This window comes from Lontra canadensis, unplaced genomic scaffold (assembly GCF_010015895.1).
Source record: "Lontra canadensis isolate GAN:19392208 unplaced genomic scaffold, GSC_riverotter_1.0 scaffold188, whole genome shotgun sequence".
Classification (NCBI taxonomy): domain Eukaryota; kingdom Metazoa; phylum Chordata; class Mammalia; order Carnivora; family Mustelidae; genus Lontra; species Lontra canadensis.
Genome location: NW_022631182.1, coordinates 1323003 through 1342313, shown reverse-complemented (window position 1 = coordinate 1342313; position 19311 = coordinate 1323003). Strand labels below are relative to the sequence as shown.

The following is a 19311-nucleotide window of genomic DNA, read 5'->3' as shown; positions in this document are numbered from 1 at the left end:
GTGGGCCCCTTCATTCCTCTCACATTCCAGTTCACCAGGGTTTAAATCGACAGACAACTCTGCCCAGATTCTTAGGATGTTTCCATGGGCCAGAATACCAACATGAGTAAGCAATGCCACCGTTGTGCTAAGTTTATCCAACAGTAGATGTTGCAGTGTATTGGCTGGAATTTGTTGGTCTCTTATCATTGCAAGGTCTGAGCCCATGTTCCAGCAGCTGTTTCCGGTATATTCTTAGAGTCATACTTCTGGGATGGTGTTAATCCTCATACCAACTTACAGTAGACAGCTATCAGCTGGTGTGCCATCTTAGCAGCATCATCTTTCTGGAATAATCCACAACACCCAGGGAGCATATCCTTCAGTATTTTCCATCTTTCTATAGATAAATACCTCACATTAAGGCAGGCACCAGGTGGAGCCCTGAGCATTCCTGTGTACTGGGGCCAGAGAAGGGACTAACAGGGGTTAGGGAAATATAAATGGAGTAGCAGATATGTCCAGTGTCTGCATAAAGGACAATCTAAAATAGGAAGCAGAGCATCTGAGAATTCTTTGCCATGGTTATATGCTCAAAGTGTACCAGAGTGCTAAGTATTTCACCTGGAACTCTGTACAATACATCTTTTCATAGCTAATTACTCTTTTTTTTTAGCTCTGTGAAAGTTGGCATGGTAACTATTCTGTATATATTTTTCTTTCTTAAATTGAGATATAATTGACATTCAACAAATTACATGTGTTTAAAGTTATAAATTGGTAAGTTTTGACAAACATATACACCCATGAAACCATCACCACAATCAAGATTATCAACATATCCTTTACTCTCAAAAGTTTCTGCTGGTGCCTTTGTACATTTACCTCATCCTTAGGAAGCCACTGAGCTACTTTTCTTACTATAGATAAATTTATACTTTCTAGAATGCTATATAAATGGAAATTTACAGTATGTTCTCTTTGTTGTTTGTCTTCTTTTACTCAGGCTTTCTTTTTTTTAATTCATTCATGATAATGTAGCTATCAATAGCCTATCTTTAGGTTTTGGTTGTTGTTGTTGTTGTTTTATTTTTTTTATTTTGTTTTTTATTGCTGAGCAGAGTCCATTGTATGGATATAATATGATTTGTTTATCTATTCATCTTTTCATGGATGTTTGAGTTGTTATAGTTTTTGGTTATTATAATAAAGCTAATATGAACACTTATGTACAAATCTTTATATAGATATATGCTTTAATTTATCTTTGGTAAATATCTAAGAGTGGAATTAGAGTGACTGAATCATATGTTTAATTTCTTAAACTGCCAAATTGATTACCACAGTGATTGTACCATTTTATATTTCCATTAGCAGTGTATGACAGTTCAGTTGCTCTATATCCTTGCCAACACTTGATAGGATCAGTCTTGAATTTTAGCCATTCTAATGGTAGTGTAACAGTAAGTTGTTGTGGTTTTAATTGGCATTAAGTTAGTTAGCATTTTAATTTGCATAAAGACTAATGATTAACTTGGCATCTTTTAATGCACCTATTTTCCATTTGTATATCTTCTTGGTGAAATGTCTTTCAATCTTTTGTCCATTTACAATTTTTATTTTTTTATTTTTTTTTAATTTATTTTATTTTTTTAAAATATTTTATTTATTTATTTGAGAGAGACACAGTGAGAGAGAGCATGAGCGAGGAGAAGGTCAGAGAGAGAAGCAGACTCCCCGTGGAGCTGGGAGCCCGATGCGGGACTCGATCCCGGGACTCCGGGGTCATGACCTGAGCCGAAGGCAGTCGTCCAACCAACTGAGCCACCCAGGCGTCCCCAATTTTTATTTTTATTAATGAATTTGAGAGTCCTCTACTGAGTCTGGATACAATTCCTTTGGAAGGTAGTGATTTGAAAATATTTGCTTCCAGTTTATCACTTGTCTTTGTATTCCCTTAACTGTATCTTTCAAAGTATAGAGTTTTTAAATTTTGATGAAGTCTAATTTATCACATTTTTTTAATGGGTCACACTTTTGGTGTTGTATTTAAATATTTATCACAAATTTTTTCTCTGTATTTTCTTCTAAAAGTTTTATCATTCTACACTTAAATTAAGGTCAATGATATATTTTAAGTTAATTTTTTTGTGTAAGGCATACAGTATGAATTAAAGTTTTTTTTTTTTTTTACATATGGGTATCCAATTATTTCAACATCATTTATTGAAAAGATTATATTTTCTCTACCAGATTGATATTGTACCTTGTCAAAAATCAGTTCACATACATATGGGTCTATTTGTGAACTTCTCTTCTGTTTTATTGATCCATGTGTCTATTTTTATGCTAAAATGATACTGGATGGATTACTTTAGCTTTATAGTAAGTCTTAAAGTCAGGTAGTGTTGGACCTCTAATTCTGTTTTCTTTTTCTTTTTTTACAGTTCCATATTAATTTCAAAAAAAGCTTGCTATTATAATAATAATAAATTTGTAAACAAAAAATAAACTGAATTCTACAGAATAGTCTGCTGGGATTTTGATTTGAAACACATTGAATCTATAGGCAAATTTGGGAAAGAATTGATATTTTGATAATATTGAGTCTTCTGAACCATGAACAAGGTATACAGCTCCATTTATTTTTCTTGAATTTCTCTCAGCAATGTTTTTTGGTATAGGCTTTGCATGTATTTTCTCAGATCTATGCCTTAGTATTTGACATTTTTTGATGCTGTTATAAATGGCATTATTTCTCAATCTCACTTCTGATTGTACATTGCTAATATATAAGAATACAATATTGTATATTCATTTTGTTTCTCACAAACTCATAAGTTTTACTATTTGTGTGTGTGTGTATGTGTGTGTGTGTGTAGATTCCAAGGGATTTTCTACATAATCATGTCATCTGCAAATAAAGATGATTTTTTACTTCTTCCTTTATAATAAAGATATACTCTAGGTGCTTTTAATTTATTTTTCTTGCCTTATTATACTGGCTAGAACTTCCAATCAAATGTGGAATAGAAGTGCTGAGAGTAGATGTATTGTTTTGGTTTTGATATCAGGGACAAAACTTTAATGTTTTACTGCTAAGGGGTGCCTGGGTGGCTCAGTGGGTTAAGCCTCTGCCTTCGGCTCAGGTCATGATCTCAGGGTCCTGGGATCAAGCCCCACATCGGGCTCTCTGCTCAACAGGGAGCCTGCTTCCCCCTCTCTCTGCCTGCCTCTCTGCCTACTTGTGATCTCTCTCTCTCTCTGTCAAGTAAATAAATAAATAAATAAATAAATCTTTAAAAAAATTTACTGCTAAGTAATGTCTTACTATGGTTTTGGTATTTGGGTCATGCTAGCTTAGTGAAATGAATTGAAAAATATTCCCTTCTCTTCAAATTTTTGCAAGAGATTGAGCAGAATTGATATTCTTTCTTCCTTAAATGTTTAGTAGATTTCACCAGGGAAGATGATTATGCTTAGAGTTTCCTTTGGGGAAAAATGTTTAGCCACCAATACATTATTTTTTAATAGAGAGCTCTTCAGGTTATTTCTTCTTGAATGCACTTTGATAGTTTTTGCATTTCAAGGAATTTCTCCATTTCATCAAATTTATCAAAATCATTCAAATGAAGTTATTCATAACATTCTCTTATTATCCTCTTAATATCCATAGAATCTGAAATAATGTTACCTTCTTCATTCCTAATATAGGTAATTGTGTCTTATTGACATTCTCAAAGAACCAGCTTTTGGTTTTATTGTTTTTTGCTATTATTTTTCTGTTTTGTACTTCCTTGAGTTAGGTCATATTCTTTGTTATTTCCTTTTCTCTGCTTACTTTGGTTTTAATTTGTTTTTCTTTTCTAGTTTCTTTTTTTTTAATTTTTAATTTTTTAAATTTCTTTTCAGTGTACCAGAATTCATTTTTTATGCACCACACCCAGCTCCATGTAATACGTGCCCTCCGTAATACCTACCATCAGGCTCACCCAACTTCCCATCCCCCGCCCCTTCAAAAACCTCAGATTGTTTTTCAGAGTCCATAGTCTCTCATGGTTCATCTCCCCCTCCAATTTCCCCCAACTCCCTGCTCCTCTCCATCTCCCCATGTCCTCCGTGTTATTTCTTATGCTCCACAAATAAGTGAAACCATATGATAATTGATGCTCTCTGCTTGACTTATTTCACTCAGCATAATCTCTTCCAGTCCTGTCCATGTTGCTACAAAAGTTGGGTATTCATCCTTTCTGATGGAGGCATAATACTCCATAGTGTATATGGACCACATCTTCCTTATCCATTTGTTTGTTGAAGGGCATCTTGGTTCTTCCCACAGTTTGGCAACCATGGCCATTGCTGCTATGAACATTGGGGTACAGATGGCCCTTCTTTTCACTACATCTGTATCTGTGGGGTAAATACCTAGTAGTACAATTGCAGGGTCATAGGGAAGCTCTATTTTTAACTTCTTAAGGAATCACCACACTGTTTTCCAAAGTGGTTGCATCAACTTGCATTCCCACCAACAGTGTAAGAGGGTTCCCCTTTCTCCACATCCTCTCCAACACATGTTGTTTACTGTCTTGTTAATTTTGGCCATTCTAACTGGTGTAAGGTGGTATCTCAATGTGGTTTTGATTTGAATCTCCCTAATGGCTAGTGATGATGAACATTTTTTCATGTGTCTGATAGCCATTTGTATGTCTTCATTGGAGAAGTGTCTGTTCATATCTTCTGCCCATATTTTGACATGATTATCTGTTTCATGTGTATTGAGTTTGAGAAATTCTTTATAGATCCTGGATATCAGTCTTTTGTCTGTAATGCCATTTGCAAATATCTTCTCCCATTCCATGGGTTACCTCTTTGTTAAGATGAAGAGTACTAGACAGGTATCTTGTTATTGTGTCTTCCAATTTGAGTTTGTCTGTTGTTTTCTCATTGACTAGGAGTTACATATTTTTGGAAAGAATACCACAGAGGTGAAGCACTCCTTTATTACATCTTACTAGCATCTACATGATGCCAATATGACTTATTACTGGTGAAGGTGGTTACTTATTACCTTACTTGGATAAGGTAGTATCTGCCAGGTTACTATCTTTCTTTTCTGATATTCGGTTTGTTAGAAATGAGTCACTAAGTTTAATGGACACTAGAGGAGAAGGAATTAAACACCTCTTGGAGAGAGAAGTATCATAGAATTTGTGGAGATGGGGGGGAAACCACTACAGTTTATAATAAATACTTAATATATTTATTATATATTTGGGAGAGATCTTAAGACTATGTAAATATTCTGGTTTCCTTACAGTTCTTACTCTAATTTTGCCATTAATCCATGATTTTGCCTGCACTAACATTGGTGGTGTAATGGTGAATTTATATTTCTCTGATTTTTTCTATGTGCATTATTTGGAATTTTTCTGTTAAAAATATTTGTCCCTTCTCCTTCACCCATTTATTTATTCAATCATTTATTTATAGCAGTATGGACTCATGGATATTTATTTTATCCTACTGGTTGACTTTTGAGTACATTGTACAACATTCTGTACAACATTCTCTACATTTCCTGTAAGAGATCTCAGACACTTTATACATCAATGTGACTCATCCATTCAACATTTCATATATCTTAAAATACACTGCCATGTAATACAGGACATTGAAAATACAAAATTCTCATGAAATGATTTGACTCTCCAAACTTATACACATAAGTGAACAGAAACCTCATTCTTTTCTTTGTACAATTACTTTTACTCCAAATCCCTAAGGCTAACTCCCAAAATCTCAATAACATTCACAAACTGCTATAATCTTGTCTCTGTTGCACATGGACACACATTTCTGAAGTTGACTTGTCTTCATTGTGTTTTGCAGGAAGGATGGGTGGTAAAAGAATTTGAAGGCAGAAGAAAGAGAAAGAGGGTTTATCCTGACCAGCACGATCTACACACATATAATTGCAAACAGTGGATAGATAATTTTGTGATTAGATCAGAATTTTCTTTTTTTAAGTTATGTTCAATTAGCCAACATACAGTGCATTTTTGGATTTTGATGTAGTGTTCAATGATTCATTAGTTTTGTGTAATACCCAGTGCTCATCACATCACGTGCCCTCCTTAATACTCTTAACCCAGTTACCCCATCCCCTCACCTTCCTTCCTTCTGTAACCCTGAGTTTGTTTCTTGGGGTCCAGAGTCTTTCATGGTTTGTCTTCCTCTCTGATTTCTTCCCATTCAGTTTTCCCTGCCTTATCCTGTGGTCCTCCTTGCTATTCCTTATATTCCACATATGAATGAGTTTTCATTGTTTTTCCAAAGAAAAAATAAAGTCAGACAGAGGAGAAATAACAGAGAGGGTGATTTAACCTGAAATATAAAACCTTTTACTATTTTGACAGCTTTCTACCTTGCTACTTGATATCAAGAATTTTCATGGCTGAGCTTTCTCTTCACTGGACTACGGGTGAGTTCTCTGAGCTAACTGGTTTATCTGAGCATAGCTCCTCAGCTAAGGCTTCTTGATCCTGGGAATTCTATGAGAAAGTGAAAAATATATAGTCTATCATGTGTTGGCATTACCTACCCAAATTCATAAAACTGTTTTGGCTGAGATTCTTTATTGAGTTGGTTTACTTTTTTGCTAGCATGTCTGAATTGAACAGTGCTTTTGGCATCCACTAGCCCCCATTGGATATCCTTAGCAGTTGTACCTTTATGAAGCAGAAGGGGACCAAACAGGGCTTCTGAATGATCCTATTCATTCATCCACAGAGGCATTACTTCCTGCCTCACAGCCTCCCCAAAGAAAGCTCTTTCTATTTCCTCTCTGGCTCTCCAAGGCTCTATAACTTCAGCTTTTCACTCCCCCACCACGTGGGTCATTTCCAGTCTTAGTTTATTTAGGCCAGTGTCTTTCTTCATATACATGTGTACATTGGGTTTCTCCATGTGCTTGGTTTCCTCTCCTCACCAGTTGCCTTTTTCTACAGATGACAGTATTTGCCTTCAAACAGAAAAGAAGTTTGTCCTCTTCATTCCTGGGGCAGCCACCTGCCTTCAGCCGCCAGAACTCCTCTGTTACATTCTTGATTTGGGGTAAACTGTAGAACTGGATATGGTAGAACAGAATTCCAGAGTCATTTACCTGAGCAGTTTACATCCCTTGGACCTCTCCAAGCAGCTTTCTGTATCTCCAATAAGATTCAAATTCCTCTTTCTGACCTCTCTGGCTCATAAATTTCAACAAATGTGTGACCTCTGTGTACACATTTCTTGGTTTGTTTTGACTCACACCAGAGGGGTAGTTAGAGCAGGATGAGTGGTCCATTATGAGTGTTTTTTAAAATACATATACACTTCTATGTATGTACCCATTTATTTAAAAATTTTTTTTGTTGGCACTGACGAAGCAGACAGGAAACACATATCATGAGCAGATACTAATGTATTCAATTATTCATTCAAAAGCCATTTCAAGGCAACTAGCATCATCACGTAGCAATTACTGTGACTATAAGGTTACTACCATGAATTCACTCATGAAGCTGACTATGCAGCAAACATCAGCTAAGAACCAAGTCTCTACTCAAATTTCCAGAATGGCAAGGATGAACAAGACAGGGAAGTGTCCCTGTCCTTAAGAACTCATTTTCTAGGGGTGCCTGGGTGGCTCAGTGGGTGAAGCCTCTGCCTTCAGCCCAGGTCATGATCCCAGGGTCCTGGGGTCGAGCCCCACATCGGGCTCTCTGCTTAGCAGGGAACCTGCTTCCCCCTCTCTTTCTCTGCCTGCCTCACTGCCTACTTGTGATCTCTGTCAAATAAATAAAATCTTTAAAAAGCTCATATTCTGGTGTATTCATGCAAAGTGTCAAAGAATAAAGCTAACACTTGTGTTGGATACTTCATGTAATATATTAAACTCATTAAATTTTCACCAATATCCTTAAGGTATACTGATATTTTCATAGTACCTTCTCAAGGTCCTCTAGTTCTCCCACCTGGTCCCTTTCTCACTGTCTTTGTCTGTTGCGAAGTTCACAAGGATGACGCAGACATTCAATCAAATATGCTGTGAAATATGTACCAAATAGATATATGGTCAAGATGCTAAGGGTCAGGAAAGAAATATTGTTCACTGCCCTGAAAGGTAAGGCTCCTCAAAGTTTATTGTGCATTAGGATTACTTGGGAAGCTTGCTTAAAATTTTTCGGCTTGGCCTCTAGTCTTGGAGGTTCTGATTCAGTACATTTAAGGTAGGAAGAAGGGATCTGTGTTTTAACAAATAATCCAAGTTATTCTAATGGAGAGAATTTTGACAAAGAGTAGTCTAGGAGTAGGTAAGATTCCTAGGTCATGCAGGTGACTCCTTTAGGAGCCCAATGCAGCCAAATTAGTTTCTTACTGATATTCTAATGTATGGAATCATTGCCAGATGGATTTATTTATCCACTTCTTGATTTTTTTTTCTGGGTATCACTATCATTTAATATCTTACTGTGAACTACATCACTAACTGCACTGATCCTTGACAGAAGAAATGTAGGTGCATAAAACACAAAGTTAAGGTAAAGAATAGTGGGGAAAGGCAAAAACTCAATTCCCAGGACTCAGTTGAGAGACAAAGTACGAGTCTCTGCATGAGACTTTTTTCACGAGTATCTTCTTCATGGCTACGTCCAAATAGGTCAAGTATATGGAGATTAGTTCAATGTCCCTCACCTCATTTCTTCTGTCTGAGACCTATTCATGCACCATTCACTCTTCTCTGAACGCTTTCTTCTCTGATTGGACATCTCTCAGAATTCTGTCTCCTTGGAGCCTTCCCAGACTTCCAGACATAACTTTACCTTTTCACATCATCTCTCAAGATTCCCAGGTCCTCTGTGTGTAGGGCTGAGCATGTGTTCTTGAGTATGCTCTTGATTACAGGTATGGCTCTTAGCCTATAAACTCGGGTGTGCAAGAAATACTGCATTTATTTCCTCTAAATTAACAAAAATATAATTCTGATTCCTCATGTCTTCAAACCATTTGGAAATTCAGTCTGCTATCCTGGTAGTCCCCAGACAGAAAGGTCCCAGGGTCTTATGAGTACCAGAACTTTGGGGAGCCCTTTTAGTCATGGACAATGATCTATATTGGTTAGGGCTGCCTGTCATCCCTTCAGGGTGCTACTTCCAGTCTGGTGGCTCTGTTTATTTGTGTCACACTGAGAACATCAAGATTCTGTGGAGGTTAGACACCCATTGTTCGTGGACTAAGTCCTTTTGGTCTCACAGGTATCCTCTCTTGAGTTTTTGCACAGTATCCCCAAATAATGTTATCAAGGAAAAAGGTATGGTGCTTCACTCATGGTGAGAACTTGAACAATCTGTCTGAATAGTTTAGGTTTTGTTTGGAGGTGGAATTGAAAGGCAACTTCTTTTTGTATAAGTCACCAATGGGAGGAATTGTTAAGACTGATGTTAAGGACTTGTGTCTTTTTTTCAGTTAGAGAGAGGCAAAAATGATTTTTTTGGCTGCTTTTTTTTGAAAATAATATTGATATTGAAAGCTTACCGTATAACAGGACTTGGACTATGATATCCTATCTAATCTTTATAATACATTTAGAGAGAGACATAGCAACCCCCAGGTTTTGCAATTAAAGGGGAAGAACAAGGGACTGAGAGTACAAGGTTTGTCTAATACAAAAAAATTTAGGTACAGAAAACTGAAGTCAACATGGGTCTCTTGACTCTGAGACCAATTTTTGTCTTCCCACATCATATATGTCTATCTGGCATTGCTGTACATTTGACTAAAAGGATTAGTCCTCCAAAACCCCCTTTCTTTAGGGAGTAGTGTGCAGCGAAACTGACTTCCCATTTACGATGAAAGCTGTAAAACATCTTTAATATTTAGAAAATGAAAACTTAGCAGATGTCAAGGAGTTTCATTTAAGAGTTTCTTTGGTCATTTGCTTGTAGGTATAAAGAGTCTAAGAAAAATCAACTTTTGAATGTTACGTGCTAAATTGACATAACCACTGAGGATCCTCCTCTACCTTTAACTCCTTTTTCTGAAGTAAAATATATAATTTGTTATTAAAAAAAAGACAAAAGCATATCTTCATAGTCATAATATTCCTTATGTTTTGATGGAAATCCTCCCATGTCTAAAGTCACATTGGGAGAGTTAGGTCACTTTACAGTATGTGTTCTGTCCTCCAAGTGCCCTTTGGCTAAATCAGCCCAGACTGATGCATTCATGACCTCATTCAACTTCAAATTCTCTAGAGGAAGAAATCCTTCAACTTTTCTTCTTCTATTATTTCATAATCCTTTATCTTAAGCATGCTTTCCTACCTGTGCAACTTACATATTGCCCACTGTGATTTCAGTGGTTTCCTCTTGATACATCTTCAGAAAAGATGGAGAACAGCTGGCTTCTGCTCTGCATATAATAACTCCTCTGAGACCCAAATGCTGTTATTCATTTCCTTACCTTTAATGGAAGACATTTTTGCTGGACATTTTGGAGGGTCCACCGGATACAGCTTTTAATAAAATACCCATAAACTGGAGGAAAGTCACCAGATAGGAGATGACCTCTCTTGGAACCAAACCATCATTAGGACCATAAAATTTAAAGGCAGAACCCATCTGGAGGAGTCCAGGCTGCTGGAACAGCCACCTTTTTTCCCTTTCCTTTTTTTTTTTTTTTTTTAACAAGTCAGTGTTCAGTGTGGTTAGAACCATCAACCAATGGCAAGATATTGGCACCATTAATATTTACTCTCAAGTAACTAACTTGAAATCAAAAGGAAATAGGTTTAGACCTAAGGAAATCACAACAAGGAGAATAAAAGAAAATATAGGCATTGTCATCATTTGTATTTTGGTTCTTGTTACTTCCAATATTCAATCATCCCACAACTTATTCTGCCCCATGGTGTCCCAGGCACTGCCCAAGGCACTGGGGCTACAGCTGTGACAGAAACAAGTCATTATTATTATCCCCTTAGAGTAAATATCCAATTCCCTCAAACAAATCTTGTTAAATACAATCCCTGCGACTTAAAACTCTTTAAGCCAGAATAGGAAGATTGATATAAATCCACTGAAAGTTAAAAAAAGTGAAAAATATTAAAAAAAATGAGAGACAGCATAATCTTTGAAGAAGCTTGGAATGAAAGAACAGACTCTTAAAATTGCAAGGGGTGGGGTGGGCTTTGGTAACTATAAATGCGAAGTCCTGAGATCTTGGTGTCTTCAAGGAAAGGTAAGAAGAGATATGTTCTGGGAGCACTGTCAGAGAGGGAACAATGGTGGGAGATGAGGTCAGAGAAAGTCAGAGGCGGGGCTGCTAGGGACCCGCAGACCAGCTACAAACTTGGAAACCACACAAAAGAAGGGGATGTTTGGGGCCTCCAACAGGGCAGAGACTTGGTTGTCTCCTCAGCTTATACAACAGTGTCTGACTTATAAAGGGATCAATAAATATTTCTCACATTGATGGATGCATTTGTGCTCCTCCTTGGATGCTCACCCTCTCAGATGTTTTCTTTCTTTCTTTCTCAGATGTTCTCTTCCTTTAAAGAGGCAGGGAATTGAAAGCACCACTCTTAAGCTGCCTGGCCATTGGGCAAGACTAGTACCTCCACTGAGGTACATTTTGTATCTATCCCTACAGCCCTGAGACATTTGCTTCTAAAGGAGCCTCATCTCATGGCTCATGTGAAATTGTGGGGAGGTCAGGAATAAAGCATATACCATGCACCTCATGCTGAACTAAAGCCAGAGTGTAAGTGGCAGCTGCTCTCTCTGTCACAGCCCCCTTCCCTTGACTAGTGTGAGCCAAGTTTCTCTACAGTCTCTTCATGTAATTTTTGGTTAGAATGGAAATGAGGAACCTTATGTTTATCGCCATTAAATTTCATCTTCTTGGTTCCCACTCTTTGTCTCCTGGAGAGGGCTGAACACACTTGTTCTTTAGAACATGGGTGAGTGGCCATGCAATCTTCAGAGCAAAGGCCCTCAGGGTGTCTTGCTAGGAAATGATGGTGGTAAGAAGAATGTGTGGTGGGTAGGCTACTGGAGAGACAAATTAAGAAAGGCATGAAGTTGTGTAAGACAGGGCAGACTTGGGACGCCTGGGTGGCTCAGTTGGTTAAGCGGCTGCCTTTGGCTCAGGTCATGATCCCGGCGTCCTGGGATGGAGTCCCACATCGGGCTTCTTGCTCGGCAGGGAGCCTGCTTCTCCCTCTGCCTCTGCCTGCCACTCTGTCTGTCTGTGCTTGCTCTCTCTCTCTTTAAAAAAAAAAAAAAAAAAAAAAAGAAAAGAAAAGACAGGGTAGACTTGGAAGTCAGATTGGTTTGCATTTAAATCCCCAATCTCCCACCTCCTGTGAACTGCGCACATTAAATAATCTCTCTGAACTTTGACATCAGTAAGTTGGGAATGAAAGACTTCTGTGTTATTTTGACCATCAACAGGCAAAGATGAGAATTGTCTAGTCGTGTAACCCACAGCAGACCCTGACTAAAGGAGGTGGTTACTGCTGGCTGAGTTGTTAGGTAGTGTTCTGATGAGGTTCTAACATTCTTGGGATCCTCATGTAGAAGACATTATTGTTTCCAGTTCCCAGTTGTGAAAACTATGTGCTTAAGGATTAGTGGCAAGTAATCACTAATGAGTGATTGAATCAGGATTCAAATCCAGGCTTGTTGAATGGTGTCTTCCCAAAGATCAGAGACTCTGTGATCCATCTGGAGGTTAGGGAGGCTCTAAGAGGTTTTTATAGTGGGAAGAGTGGCTGAGTCTGAGAAGAAAGCCTGTAAGCAGTGCGGCAGTGAGGGCACAGGGCCCCTACATGCAGCAGAGCTGCTGGTGTGATCCAGTGAGATCACAGAAGGGAAGAGTCAGTGCAGGGGTGGCCCCCTATAATAAGTATAAAGAGGCCCAGGATAGGTAAACTCTTAGGAAGTCAGGGCATTTCTTTGAGCTTGTAGTGACTTCACGCTGTTGTATTCCTTTCTGCCCTATTCACATCTCTTGGAAAAGTTTGATCAGCCCAACTTATATTGCCTGGAAATGGCTCAGTTCCCTTTGGAGTAGACTGGCTCTCTTCCAGAGAAGTGAAGCAAGAGCTGGAGGAGATAAAGAGAAGAGCAACAATGTCATCTTACCACACTATTATTTATGTGTGATTTACTGAACACCCAGTGTGTAGGAGGCACAATACATGGTCACATTTAATCCTCTTATTATCTTTGGAATGAACACAGGTTTTGTGACCTGTCCATGCGAGAGGCAGGCCTGGAAGTTTGACCTTAGACTCTTGGCTTCAGAAACTCACGTGAGGCTGGCTCAGCAAGGGAGAGGGCATGGCGAGGAGGTTGCTGCCAGGTGCCCGGTCCTTGGTCTAAGCTTTGGCATGCAGAGAGCTTTTGGCAGGTCAGGCCAGAAATTGCCCTTATGGAAGGCTAGCCATTTGTAAGATCTTGTGGGTCCAAGACATTGGGCAAATCATCTGACTTCCTTTTTCCACTCAACATTCTCAAGCCAACTTGGGTGGCTTATTCACATCCTGCATTCAGATTAGTCTGTTTGGACACACCAGGAGAGCATAAAAAGTCTGTATAGTAAAATTAGTGATTTAGGTTCTTTTTCAGAGAGAAGATGGGAGATGAACTGTTTTAGATAACTTAACACATCCTTTTCTTTCTAAGCCGGGGGTGGGGTGCTTGAGATCTATTTTAACCCCAGCATGTTTTGCAGGGCTCTCACAGCTGATGTAGTAGCAGAGAATAACTTAGCAGCCCTTGAACAAAGTTATGTAGTGTGGAGGGGGCAGTTTTTCTGTTTCCTTATTTTCAGTTCCAGAAGAATCCAATCTTCTGTGTAGACTGTCTGACATAGGCCATGGCCTTGTCGGTGGCTCCTTAATTAACAAAGAGCTTTTTATTTATCCAGTGCAAAGCTTGTCTTACTTCCTTCCCCTATCTGCTAAGCCAGCCATGCAATTCAGCACGTACTGAGACCTCAAAAAAATCCAACAGTGGACTTAAAAGAATCCACTCAGCTAGCCGAGGCGGGGTGGTGGGGCGGGTGGTTTAATAAGCCTGGTCTCTCCTTTTCTTCTCCTTGCATTCAGTTTTTATAGGACTGTCAATGTGTTTGCTGGGGCAAAATGATGGGACTCCCAGAGGCAGTCAGGGAGTTGCGGTGGTTAGGGGAGCATTGGGAAGGTAAAGGGAAGTGTGGCTTGGACCACAGCCAGTGACTGGACAATTCAGAATTTCCATAGCCTTGTGCTTGGGGAAAACATTTGGCAAAGCTGTAGCCTGAAATATATAAGCCTAGCTTTTTAGCCTCCAGGGCCTCAAACTGTGTATATGTTCCCTTCCCCTATAAGCCTCAGGCTAGCTTTAATCTCTCTTGCAGAGAGTCCTGCGCTGGCTGGTCCAGAGGAGTTGGGGTTCACCTGCAGGCGCTGCCCCCCAAACAGTTATGAAGACCTCTTGGGCTGTCAGACTCTTGGGGAGCAGCCCCCGCTGCTGGTAGAATTAACATTGTGACTGGCGGCCTTCATACATTCCAGAAAGGGAGGATCTATCTTCTCCAGGAGATTAGTGAGAGGACAAGGGTGCCAGGTTTTCCATGACCTTTACCCTCAGCTGAGTCACTGGGGAGGGAACCAGCTACAAAGACACCACTACAGTTGCCTCAGTAATCCCCTCTGAAACTCACTCATCAGAATGAGAGGAGAAAAGATGCGTAATCAACAAAGTAGAAAATGTTTCCCAAGGTCTGGGCCCTGGCTCCTGTGTTTGAGTGTCTTGCCTAAAAGCCTCCTTTTGTCCCTCTAGTTAAAGCATTATATGGTAGAGGGAAGGGATCCAATGACTGTCATCAGAAATGATGTATAATACTTTTGGGCCAACGCGGTGAAGAACCACTGTGCCATCTCCATCTCCTTTTCCTTTTCAGGGGCAACTTCAAAAGCAATATGCTGATATAGATAAGCAACTAGATCCCTGAGTCATTGGTTGAAGGAAAACTCCTACCAAGCCACCTTGGACTTCTAGTCAGTGAGAATTTAATTTTTGTTGTGTTAAGACACCAAGATTAGGAGCTGGCCTGTGCCAACCACCAGCAATAATTATCCTAATAGGTTGGTGTTAGGTTAGTTGTTTCCAGGAAAAGTATTCTAGCAAGCAACAGCTATTCTTCAGAATAGGCTGATGGAAGCCTGTTTCTGCCTAGTCTTGCACAGTCTCCACAAGTTTTCACAAGCATCCTTTGTGGGAGCCTGGAGTACTAACCAATCCCAAAAGGACATCTCTGGATTGCTGAGGTCCCTGCAGCTTGATGATTGGAAAGTAACTTCCTCAATGTCCAGAGAGCTCTTACTGAAACTACCAACATTCTGGCTACATAGGCACAACAGTGGATCTGACTGCATTGATTCAGTCAACAAATGTTTACTACATACTTATAAAGGTCCAGACAGTCTTCTGGGAGCTGGCATGTATAGTGGCATTTCACCTCCTTCATGGTCCTGCTCCCATCCTCCCAAGATGGCAATTATATAACATGATGGAAAGCACATACTCAGGAACTGAGCTAGGTGCCGGACCACATCAAGGACCTCTTCCAACTCCTCAAGAACCCATTAGATAAGAATTCTTCTCTTGCTCTTATAGATAAGGAGCCTGACTTACAGAGAGCCTCCAGGTGACAAGGCCAGGAAATGCAGAGACTTCTCAGCTCCCAGACTCCCTAACTTCTGTACTCTTTTTGCTATACATGGATATTTCAAGATTCCTTCCCAAATTAGTCACATGAGATTCTCAGGATGTTCTCTCCATGGTCAAGTTCTTCCAGTAGGCAGAGAACTTTCTTACTAGTCACAGGACAGCTGATTCAGATTCTGGCCCAAGAATCATGAAGTAAGTATGTTTCTAAGAGACATGGATATACACCCCATAGAGTCAGACATAGGACAGGATTTGGAGGAAATCTGGATTGGTCCCTTGTATTCTTCTGGGATTATAGCATACCTTCTTTCTCTGTCCACTCCTCCCCCATTAGCATATTTGTGGAGGAGGAGATAGATGTTATCCTTTTGGATGTCTCTTTTCTATGGTCTTCCCCTGTTGGCTGGCAGGGAGATTTTTTTTCCACTCTAAGTGGATTTTCTTTGATTAGACTTTAGTAAAGAAGGAGAGTAACTGTGAATTAATCCATCAAAGGATTGTTATAAAATATGTCTGTGGCCCTGGTGTGAAGTTTTAATAATAATGATTACTGGATCAGGGATGAGGAGAAAGGTGGGAATTAAAAGAAATTTTCTAAAGTCAAAATGCATATTCTTCAAGTCAGAATGTGAGAGAAAAGAACAGACTCAAGATGCAGACTAAGGAGTCATCTTGTTCCAGAGCCAAAGAAATTGCCAACTCAGTAAAACATTGCTTTTGATGCTTTTGCTGTAGGGACTTTCTCTTTAATGGGGGGTAATTAATTATCATCATCCACTCTTACTTAGTAATAATTCTTTTATAGGCACTTGGGCATTCCACTTGAATGTCATTGTCTAACATCTAGGCTGGAGGGAAGTAGTTCTTGGGTGGATGAAAATTGCATCCCTGGAGAGCTTCTGCCTTGGGGCACATTCTCCCTAAAACTCTGTGACTCACTAGCTATATGGAGCTTTGAGAGCTAGATGTTTTTTGCAAGGCCGTGCAACCCTGGATCATCATACTTGGTATGGCCCGAGGGAGTGGAAAAGAGTGGACACAACCCTGTTCTTGCTGTGGAGGCAGAAGAACACTGTGAGACCCTTGGTGATTACTGAACAGTGATCCATGATGTGCTGGCTTCAGTTCCATCTCTGTTCTATCTGAACAGCATTGGGCAGATCACTTCCTGGGCTGAGCCCTCCAACCTGAGCCAGGCATAGCATGTGCTTCTTCTCCTGACCTCACTCACTGTTCACAAAGGTGACTGATCTCATCCAGAGGCTGAGAGTGACAGAGCTCTTCAAGGACAGGTGCAAAATAAATAGAAGCTATTAAGGTTGACCTCATGATGATTACATGCCTTGAACAAGTGTTGCAGCAACCTGCCCCTGTGCTCATGGCTTTTTCTCTGCTTTCATTTTGGCTGAGAGTTTGTTCTTTATCATAAAGGTGGATGGTGGGAGGCAGGATGGGGAGTGGGGACTGACAATTAGAGGGCATCTCAACCAGTCCAGTACTTCACTAGGGCACTTCATCTGGGTTTCCTTGCTGAATTCTCACCACTGTTCTTGATGTCATATCACTTCATTTACAGATGGAAAAAGTGGGGCCCAGAGAAGTTAAATGCCACACTCAAGATGACAGTGCCAAAGCTGGAGTCCATGGGGCCAGAGGCTGGGCCGTTTCCACTTTGCAAGACCACCTTTTAGGTAGAAAAGTAAGGGCAAGAGTGAGTCAAAGCCAGAAGGAGAAAGAAACCAGCCTCATCATCCCTGTTCTTCCCATCTATCTTATTGTTTCTTTAGGATTTATTTCTTTTAGAAAAAGGGAGAGAGAGTGAAGAAGGATAGAGAAGAGATAGATGGAGAGAAAAAGAAAGACAGTGAATGGGGCAGGGGCAGAGGGAGAGGAAGAGAATTCCAAGCAGACTCAGAACTGAGCCCAGAGCTGGATTTGGAGCTCAATCCCAGGACCCTGAGATCATGACCTGAGTGGAAACTAAAAGTCGAATGCTTAATCAACCAAGCCACCCAAGTGCCCCTCCCTCTGTCTTACGCCAAACCTCCCTCCTTCTAACTTAAACTGTGTCCATCCCGAGAGATCAGTCATGGTGAAATGGCCTGGCTGACCATCTCCTGTTCTGCCCTACATTCCTGATGGCAACATCCCTTTCCCCTCACTCCTCCCCTCTAGCGGCAGTGAGGAGAAATGGCCGCTCACCCCCCTCTTCCAGGGCCAGAGTGCCCTCCTCCCCTCTCCCTGTTGCCCTCTCCCTGTTGCCAGAGCCTCACACTGGCTCCTAGACTTGCCAGGCTTTTGGTGACAGGGAAATCAGAGGAGGAATATGGGCTGCCAGGTCGTGTCAGGTACCAGGGACCCATCTGGGGAGATAAATGGAGTGCCCTGCCCTTTCTACATTTTCTGGACCACTGAGAAGATGGAATTCCAGAGATAAAGTTCCCTCCCTCTCCCCACTGTTGGCTCTTGCTAATGGAGCCTGTTGATTTTAATCTTTGAAAGAGGAGGGGAGGGGGACCTTCAGGAGGGCAATGCTGCAGATGCTCCACAGGGCAGCCCAGAGGCCACACGCTTGGTGCTCAGTTCTGGAAAACACCTGTTAATCTTTGTCTCTCCTCTTTAACTGCCATGTATGGCATTTTCGCAGCTGAAATGTGGTAATAGAAATAGTAGCTTAGGGGCCAGTACTGAACAGAGAGAAAGTGCGTTATGTCTGAGAAATTGACATTCCAGCTTCTATAAGGATGGAACTGAGATGAAAGATGAGGTGTGTGTGTTCAAGAGAGAAGGATGGGTCACCGAAGTCAGATATTAAGAAGAACTTCCAACTTGGGAGGGGTATGATGTTAGGGCTAGAGGTGGAAGAAAAAGAGGGTCATTTCTAATAGAGGTCTCAGCTCAGGGGAGAACTCAGAGGAAGGGGATGCACTCAGAGGACAGCTTTTGGGCCAGGAAGTTTGATGGGAGATAAAATAAGGCACAGGCCACCACTAGGACCCCAGAGCCTGAAGGCATCATCCTTCAGTACATTCTGGGCTGGGTGTTCCTTCCTTTTCTATTACAATATCATTATTGTCTTCTAAATAGTTAGCTACTTTACCTCACAGGCAATGGAAGCAAATTCATACACCAGAGTGGAGCTATTGGCTCAGATGCGTTTCTAACCTCTTAAATTCACATCGTTTCTAATCTTCCAGATCCAGACTGCATCATGGTGATCTCATGAGAAACTTCATACACTCTTTGTCCATGGCCACATAACTAGCACTGGAACCTGACTTCGTACACACCCCCTGCCTCTTCTCATGATGCATTCACTGAAGGGTCTTCCTGAGCATCATCTTTTACTAATCACCACAAACAGAATTCTATTTGGTGGAAGAAGCTAAAGAGGTTAAGGAATCTGCTCACACCCTTAGAATCACTGAGGAACAGAGCTGGGTGCAAATCTGAGCACCCCAGTTCTAAGACCTGTGCTTGAACCTGATCATTGGAGAATTCCCCCCTTCTGAGAACCTACACATTACCTGACAGGGTTCCCGCCTACTTACATTCTGTTCTGTTGCTTATT

General features: G+C 40.5%; 1 long non-coding RNA gene across 1 annotated transcript in view; it reads left to right on the top strand.

The window, feature by feature from the left end:
* Positions 1-18970, top strand: part of LOC116861019 — a 54218-nt gene extending 35248 nt beyond the window's left edge. The window contains exons 2-4 of the long non-coding RNA XR_004381395.1: positions 6396-6460; positions 14971-15932; positions 18938-18970. This is a non-coding gene — a long non-coding RNA (uncharacterized LOC116861019). The remainder of the gene's footprint in view (positions 1-6395; positions 6461-14970; positions 15933-18937) is intronic.
* Positions 18971-19311: the final 341 nt, after the last annotated feature.